Below are 8,640 nucleotides of genomic sequence, written 5' to 3'. Positions count from 1 at the left end.
TTTAGATGATTATTCTTTGAGAACATAAGTCCTCTTCTGGGTGAGGACTTCAAGTATCGAAGAATCCGCATTACAACATCCATGTGATTTTCGCTTGGACAATGCATGAATTGACTTACCACGTTGACAACGTAAGTGATGTCTAGACGAGTATGTGAGAGGTAAATAAGTTTATCAACCAGTCTTTGATATCTCTCCTTATTGGTGGGTACTTGGCCTGGATATTCTCCAAGTTTATGGTTTTGAATAATTGGTGTGCCTGTCGGCTTGCACTCCAACTGTCCTACTTCGGATAGTAAATCTAAAGTGTATTTCCATTGAGACAGAAATATACCTCTCCTTGATCTAGCAACTTCAATTCCTAGAAAATATTTGAGCCCTCCCAAGTTCTTTATTTCGAATTCAGTCGTCAATTGCTTTTGAAGTATTGTTATTTCTCCTGAATCATTTCCGGTGATAATCATGTCATCTACATATATTATTAAGGTTGTTACCTTCCCTCGTTGGTGCTTTAGAAATAGTGAATGGTCTGAATTGCTTTGTTGAAAGCCATATTTCTTCATCGCAAGACTAAACCGCCCAAACCATGCCTGTGGGGATTGTTTTAGTCCATATAGTGATCGTTGTAGTTTACACACAACTTTGGCCTTGGAATTTGTTGTATAACCAGGTGGGATGTCCATTTACACCTCTTCTTCAAGGTCACCATGGAGGAAAGCGTTCTTTACGTCGAACTGGTGTAGTGGCCAATCAAGGTTTGCTGCAAGAGATAATAAAACTCTAACCGTATTCAATTTGGCCACTGGTGAGAAGGTCTCTTGATAATCTACACCATGTATCTGAGTATAACCTTTCGCGACCAGCCTCGCTTTGTATCTCTCGATCGACCCATCTGCTTTGTATTTAATGGAAAATACCCACTATCACCCTACAGGTTTCTTCCCTTCGGGCAAGGTAACAAGAGTCCATGTCTTGTTCTTCAATAGTGCCTCCATTTGTTCCTGTATGGCATGTGTCTATTTCAGGTTTATCAAAGCTTCTTAAGCACTAGTGGGAATATGATGTGAGGACAATTCTTGCACAAATGTTTGAGAGGTTTGGAGAGTCTCTTTGTTGATACATAATTGGCAATTGGATACTTTGACTTCTGGTCCTCAATATCTAGAGTGGTTTGCCACGATTATGCCTGAAAGGTAAAGTATAATCAGCAGAAGTATTCATATCATTTGAGCTTGAAGGCATAGTAGGAGAGTTTACCTCAGGGTCATTCACTTCGGGACTATTCTCAGGAGATGGGTCTTCGGGTACTGTGGAAGTTGGGGTCTCTATTTCTTCTGTAGAAGTGGTGATGGCGATGTAGATGTTTCCCGTGTTGTAGATGTCTCTCTTGAAACTACACCAGTTGTAGAAGGTTCTTCGTTGACCACATTTTCTGTTGAATCACTATTATTCAGCCAATCGGGTAAAAACCAATTATGTTCTGCACTCTGACTCTCCCCCTTAAGAGAATAATTAGTTTTGGAAGGAGAGTAGAATGTTTTAGATTCCAAAAGAGTAACATCCGTGGTAACATAGGTCCGTTGGGTGGCTGGATCAAAACATCGGTATCCCTTCTGATGTAACGCATACCCCAAAAATAAGCACCGCGTTGCTCGTGGATCAAGTTTTATACATTGATTTTTATGCAGATGTACGAATGCCACAGCCAAAAATTTGAGGTGGAATCATCAACATGGGTGGCAGAGAGACATGTGATGAAAGAGCTTGTAATGGTGTCTTAAAATGTAAGACGCGTGATGGCATTCGATTAAGGAAGTGCACAACAGTAGCAACAGCATCAGCCCAATGTCGATTAAGTACATGTGCTCCATGTAGCAAAGCACGAGTAGTTTCGAGTATGTGCCAATTCTTTCTCTCAGCAATGCCATTTTGATGCGGAGTCTGTGGACATGAAGTCTCATGAAGTAGTCCATGAATCCATAAATAATCTTGGAATCATTGATTTATGTATTCCCTGCCATTATCATATCTGAGAACCTGAATTTTAGTTGAGAACTGAGTCTTCACCATCATATGGAAAGATTGAAATACATTCAACACTTCAGCTTTATGTTTCATTAGATATAACCATGTCATGCGAGTGCAATCATCAACAAAGATTACAAACCAGCGAAACCCAGACACCGTAGTTACTAGGGATGGCCCCCACATATCAGAGTGAATTAAACCAAATGGAACTTTACTTTTGTTCATACTTAAAGGATAGATAGTTCTATGACTCTTAGCCAAGATGCAAGTTTCACATTGAAAATCACGAGGCCGCATATCTGTAAATAAATCCGGAAATAAATGCTTCATGTAACCAAATGATGGATGTCCCAACCGGCGATGTCAGACCCAAATCTATTGTTCTTTGGTATTACTTTGATGATGTGCATGATGTGCTCGACCTATACTAAGATCATCTATGTAATAGAGCCCCCCCCCCCCTCCTAGTACCACGCCCAATTATCTCCTTGGTAAGAATATCCTGAAGAAGACAAAAAGTAGGATAGATGAACACAACACAATTTAGATCAGTGGAAATTTGGCTAACAGATAGTAATTTATGGGAGAGAGATGGAACAAGCAAAGTGATCTTTAAGGATATTGCAAGTGACAAGGTCACAGTGCCTGCTCCTGTGACTGGAGATATAGCCCCATTGGCATTAGCAATTGTAGTCTGTCTTCGTGGTGAAGTTTTTGAAAAACCAGTGGCATCATAGGTCATGTGGTCGGTAGCCCCCGAGTCAAGTATCCATGCATTGCTACCAACAGTGTTGTGGGGAAGATTGTTACCTGAATCTGAGAGGTATACGTCTCCTTGTGGTAGTTCAACAGGTGGTGTGAATGACAGTTGAGGTTCTACTGTAACCATTGCAACCTTACCACCAGTTCCAGCCTTGTCTTGACATTTCCGGGCTTGGAGTTCATGCCAACAGTCAGGGTAGCCATGTAGTTTGAAGCAATTCTCTTGGATATGCTTCGAGTTACCACAATGAGAACACTTAGTTTTATCAGAAGATGTTCGAGATTTAGAGGACATACCAGCTTTTCCGTTGCTCAAAGAAAGAGAGCCTATTGAGGATGAAGTAGGTTGTCTTGTTTTAACACTTTTGGAGGCCAAAATAGCTCTTGGAGTTTCAATATTGTTACCGATGATCTTGACCTTTTGCCAGATAGCTTTCCTACGAACATGTGCGTATAGTGGGAAACAGGTGCATTTGGAGTACATCTACTCGAATCTTGTCAAGTTTGTCATCAAGGCCATCTAAGAAAATATACACTCTCTCTTCTTGAAGAAGATTATTATACCGTTGAACATTTGCAGCACACTCCATTGGATTTGGACGACGAAAATCAATTTCACGCCACAAACCTTGGAGACCATTATAATATTTTTCAAGAGATCCTCTAGATTGGCGCAAGCGGGTCACATGGTGTCAGAGATCATATACTTGCAAGGTATCACTACCATCAAAGTAGGTAGTAACAACAAAATCCCACACCATCTCTACCGTAGGGAATTGAATAAAGTTACCGATCAATGATACGTCCATGGAGTTAATTAACCAGCCCTTGACAATAGCGTTGTCCGTGCGCCACATTCGAAAGGTTGGGTCAGTCTGAGGAGGTTGGGAAAGCTCGCCATTAATATATCCCAATTTGTCTTTGCCAGAGATATACATCTCAACAACCTGGGACCAAAGATCATAGTTGGTGCTGTCCAACTTGATGCCAATCTTTGCGACAGGAGTCTCTGTAGTTGAGGTTGGTTTGTGCAGGATTTCAGCCATTCTGGTGGTCAATTCGGTGAGAATAGGATCGGATCATTGTTCCCGAACAGGATCTGAGGTTTCTGAATCGAACATGGTTGTATCTACCAAAGGGTGTCCCTGCTTCCTTTTTCGCCGATCCGATGGGAATCTCAGCTTCGTATGTTATTAGTACACGAAGTGGGTGATGTTGCTCTTCATTTCTATACATCTCCCTTTTATGTTAGACTAGGAGGATTATAGGAAGGGTGGAGAAGTGGAGGAAAAAAACAGAAAAAATGCAGACAAATTCCTTCACTCAAATAACCAAAGAGGCAGGTAGAAGCAGAAGCAAAAACAGAAGAAGAAGTTCCAACACGCAACCAACCTCGTAGTGTAGACACGTAGACGTAGAGGACCAAAGCCAACGTTGTTGATGCTACTTATTTCGTGTTACCTCAAGAACGTGATCTTGATGATAGTAGTGTAGACACGCAGACACAGAGGACCAAAGCCAACGTTGTTGATGCCGCTTATTTCTTGTTACCTCAACAACGTGATCTTGATACTGATCTCCGTAGATGCTCCATAGAACCGATAAATTTGCCCAGCAGATTGAACGTGCAGAGGTCCTTTGGAGATCACCTATCTGGCTGCGTCCATAGGGCGGAGGAAGTGATGATCGCCTATCTGGCTGCGTCCGACTTCTGATGTCAGAGATAGACGACACAATCCGGCTGTGTCCATAGGGCAGAGGAAGAAGTGATCGCCTATCCGGTTACGTCCAACTTCCGACGTCGGAGATAGACGACACGACTTTATCGCTTCTCCAAACTTCTATTTATCTCTCCTGGTTTTCGGGTGATTTGTCGTTGATCATCAAGCGGAGAGAAAACCAACCATGACTGGAAAGGGCAACGCCTAAGAAGCACGCAACCAAGGAGATCGCCGCCAAGATCGATGCTGCTACCACTAACAGAGGAGGAAGTAAGGTTGGGCTCACCGACCGTTCTAGGCTCAGCACGGGTGGCCAATCACGGTAAGATCACCGCTCGAATGCCCTCAATGTAGGATTGACGCTCTAATACCATGACAACTCGTATAGAATGAAAGATATTATTCTTTATTTCCAGTATATATTTTCCTTTATTGGGAGTGAATATATATATACAGCCTTGTTTCATCTTTCCTTGTCCTATACAAACTAATTATCCGTTGGCTTAAGTGATTACTAACTCCCATAGGAATTGTCTCTTGAATTCAGGAATATCCTACAGCTCACGCCAATAAGAAAGTGTTAAATTACCAAAGTGTTCTACTAAATTTTTTCTTGCCTTTTTGTTTATTGAAACCTATTTAACTTCGGAAATGGTTATCGGATAGAGTGATTTTCTTTGTTTTAATTGATGGTTATCTTCCCTTCCATGATCAAAACATCATGGCCATATACAAGAATATTTACAAGGGTGAGTTCCGGTGCCCGTGCTGGTTCACCCTGGAAATCGTTTAGCTCTTTTCTCATCTTCTCGACACAAACCCTCTGACCAAAATAACAATTCTACAAATCATAGAGAATCACTAGCTCAATAAGGAATTCAGAGTTATTAATTTTAGTGACTATAACAAAAAACCCTAAATTGCTGATGATGTGTTGGTTTTCATGCTCCAAATGCTCTGTTTCGTGGCCATTAATGGCGGAAATGCAGGAGTCCTCCTTGCTTCTCCTCCAATCTTTTTAAATTTTATAGTCCCCCCTGCTTCTCTCCGCCTTCACATGGTAGGCGTCCTTGTTTATCCGGAAAATATATATATATATATATATATATATATATTTCCCTTGCCTTTTAACACAGTTGCAATGATTATTAAACATAGATTCCTAATTTCTCAAGCAAAACAAGGTCAGAGATTTATTTATCGGTCTTTAGCTACCGTTCTCAAATTCAGAGAATGTGTCGGTTTTCTGTCCTTTTTCATTTCTTTTCTCCATTTTCATGTTCTAAACTACAAGTCTTGATTCTCTGTCTTTGATTTTAAAATCAGTGAACTCCAGTGAACAGAAGTTCTCCTTTGATGAGATCGGGGGAAGACGGTGAGGGTTTCACTTTACATCGCTCGATTCTCTAGGAAGCAAGAGGTTCTTCCTCAAGTTCTCGACTCGCCACTCCGGGGAGGAGAAAAGAAAAGAAATAGATAAAAGAACAAAAAGAACATGATTCCCGGTGAAGCTTAGTCTTTTTTAATCAAAACTGCCGATTTAAGTGTGCGAGCTCGACCTTTAAGGGAAGCTTCTTCGAAACGGCTCGACCTGTAACTCCGATAAAACTCAAATAATAGCCGTTCATTTGCCCAGAGTTGAATTTCAAGGCCAAATTTCTTTAAACACTCCTGGTTAAATCTTCTAATTCGAGTTCGGCTTCGGTCAAAGCTGAATGCGTTCGAACAACACGCGTCCATAAGCATGTATAAGCGTGTGTGCATTCTATATTCGTGCAAGGATGATAAACGGGTGTAACGTGTTTTTGTGAAATACTTTTGGTTCTCTTCCTTCCTGCGTCTCCCCAGTTTCCACCCAAATCAACCAATTTGCTATCCTCTCCAACCGACAAAGGCAAAAGGCATCACCGGCGGTAGAATCTTCTTCCATCAACCAGTGGACAATCAGTTGCAGATGGCGGATCAGTTGCAAATGGCAAAACGCATCACCATTATGTTATCCTCTCCAGTAGGTTGTTGGCGGATCAGTTGCAGATGAAGTTGTTCGTCGCCGGCGAAACCTCACTACCATCAACAGAATGCATTCAGCTTTTCATGGGAGAAGACTGTTCAAGAGAAGTAAAGAAGAAGGCTGTCGCCGAACTATAGAAGAAGATTCCACCGCAGGTGAAGCCTTTTGCCTTCACCGGTTGGAGAGGATAGCAGAACAGTGGGATGGGTCGATTTGGGTGGAGATTGGAGAGACGCGGGAAAGAAGAGAACCAAAAGGATTTGCAAAAAATACTTTGAAAGAGGGATGACTAATGGTGTTGATGGTAAACCGTTTACATGCACATACGCTTATGGACGCGCGTCATTCTCTCCTAATGTCCGAATGATGTTAATGTTCGAACGCATTCAGCTTTGACTGAAGCCTAACCCTTCTAATTCATCCTTTTTCCCATATGTGTCATAAAAGGGATTAATGTTCTTCATTGAAAGTTTTAAAATTGTTGTTTTTATTGTAGTCATTTCACCTAACTTCAATGGAAAAGACAATCAACAGTAAAAAAGGGTAATTTGGATATTTAAAAAAAATCAAACAATCGAATGAATTTTTTTTCAAAATTAACTAACAAAACATTAATGAAAGGAGGTGTTTGTCTAATGAATAAAGTTTGAGAGGGTTTTGTCGCTAAATAAAAGTACAGGGGAACTTTGTCACTAATTTTATAATACAAGTGGGTGTTTATAATTTACTCTAAATAAAAAATATGGAAAATGCAAATCCTTATATTTTATATGTATTTATACTTCATGAATTTATGTTTATACTCCTTCCAACCCAAGCCTAAGCCTGGGTTGGGCCAACCTGCCTGCAGAAGTTAGAGGAGCATCGATACATTTTTGTGTATCGACGGACGTGTATCGGTATATTTTTGTGTATCAACGGACGTGTATCCTCACTCCTCAAGTCGATAGTTCCCTCTCTTATGTCCCATTTATATTTATTCCCCCTCCCTTCTCTCCTAAATCATTTTAGGTTTTGGCTCCCTCATAAAAATTACTGGCTCCGTCCTTATACTCTTCCTATTTGTTTAGCTTATTTTTCAAGTTTCAGTTTTAAATATATAAATTATTTAAAAATGGGTTTCCGAAAACACATGGAAACTGGTTTTATAGCTCGTTCATACTATAGTGGGTCATGCCAATTGATGGGTTGGAACGTGGTCGTAGGTGGACTATGTTTGCCTGACCTAGAATCCTTCAAAACTCGGCGTGCTTGTGGCACGAGACCAGGCAGCCTAGGGGTGTCAATTTGACTGGATTTGATTCAATCCGATCCAATCCAATGTGAGTCCATTACAAATGGACTAGGTCTAATTCAATCCAATGACTATTTTGGATCATTTCGGACAAATCCAATTCAATGTTTGGACTGTCTAACCTATTCAAATTTGTTTTAATTTAAAGGGTAGATCTCTATTGTTCACAAAATTGACAAACTGTATTCTTACTGTTTACATATTGTCTTAAGCTACCCTTAAGTTTTCTGATAATTGTCTAAAATCTCCATTGCCGTTAATTTTCCGTCACACTTCATTCACATGTGACATCATGTGAGTGTTAATTATTTTAAAATTCCTAAAATATTCCTAAACAGTCATCTAAACATTGAGAACATTGCCACCTCCTGTATCAGCGATGATCAGTATAAGTGGAACAGTGGCAAAGACAAACCGAGTCGTTTCTACCATTTCTAGAGGCGTTAGCAAGCTGAAGTTAGGTTTGTCGTCTCCAAATGAGAGAGAAGCCAGAACATAACAGTGTCGCTTTGAAAACGTCGTTTTCGCCTCTAACAACTCCATCTTCAAGCAGTGACCTTTGAATTTGCCCTGGGTATACCTCCTATAGTGCATACATACAACACCATCTCGACAAGACGTTAAATCCCAGAATGAGAAAAATATGGACCACCAGAGATTGGGATCGCAAGATTGATGTGTTCAGTAATTTTTTTTTGAAGATCTGAAATGCAAGAAGCTGCTTAGGAACTGATCGTGCGCGATCTAGTAGCTCCTACCTGGATGGCAGCTCGAACGTCGGTTGCTTAAGTGGCCAGTCGAACTGCAAGACAAGTAGGATCAGA

Source organism: Nelumbo lutea, chromosome 1 (assembly GCF_056320005.1).
Source record: "Nelumbo lutea isolate HS-2025 chromosome 1, American lotus-T2T, whole genome shotgun sequence".
NCBI lineage: Eukaryota > Viridiplantae > Streptophyta > Magnoliopsida > Proteales > Nelumbonaceae > Nelumbo > Nelumbo lutea.
This window is presented reverse-complemented; position numbering follows the sequence as displayed.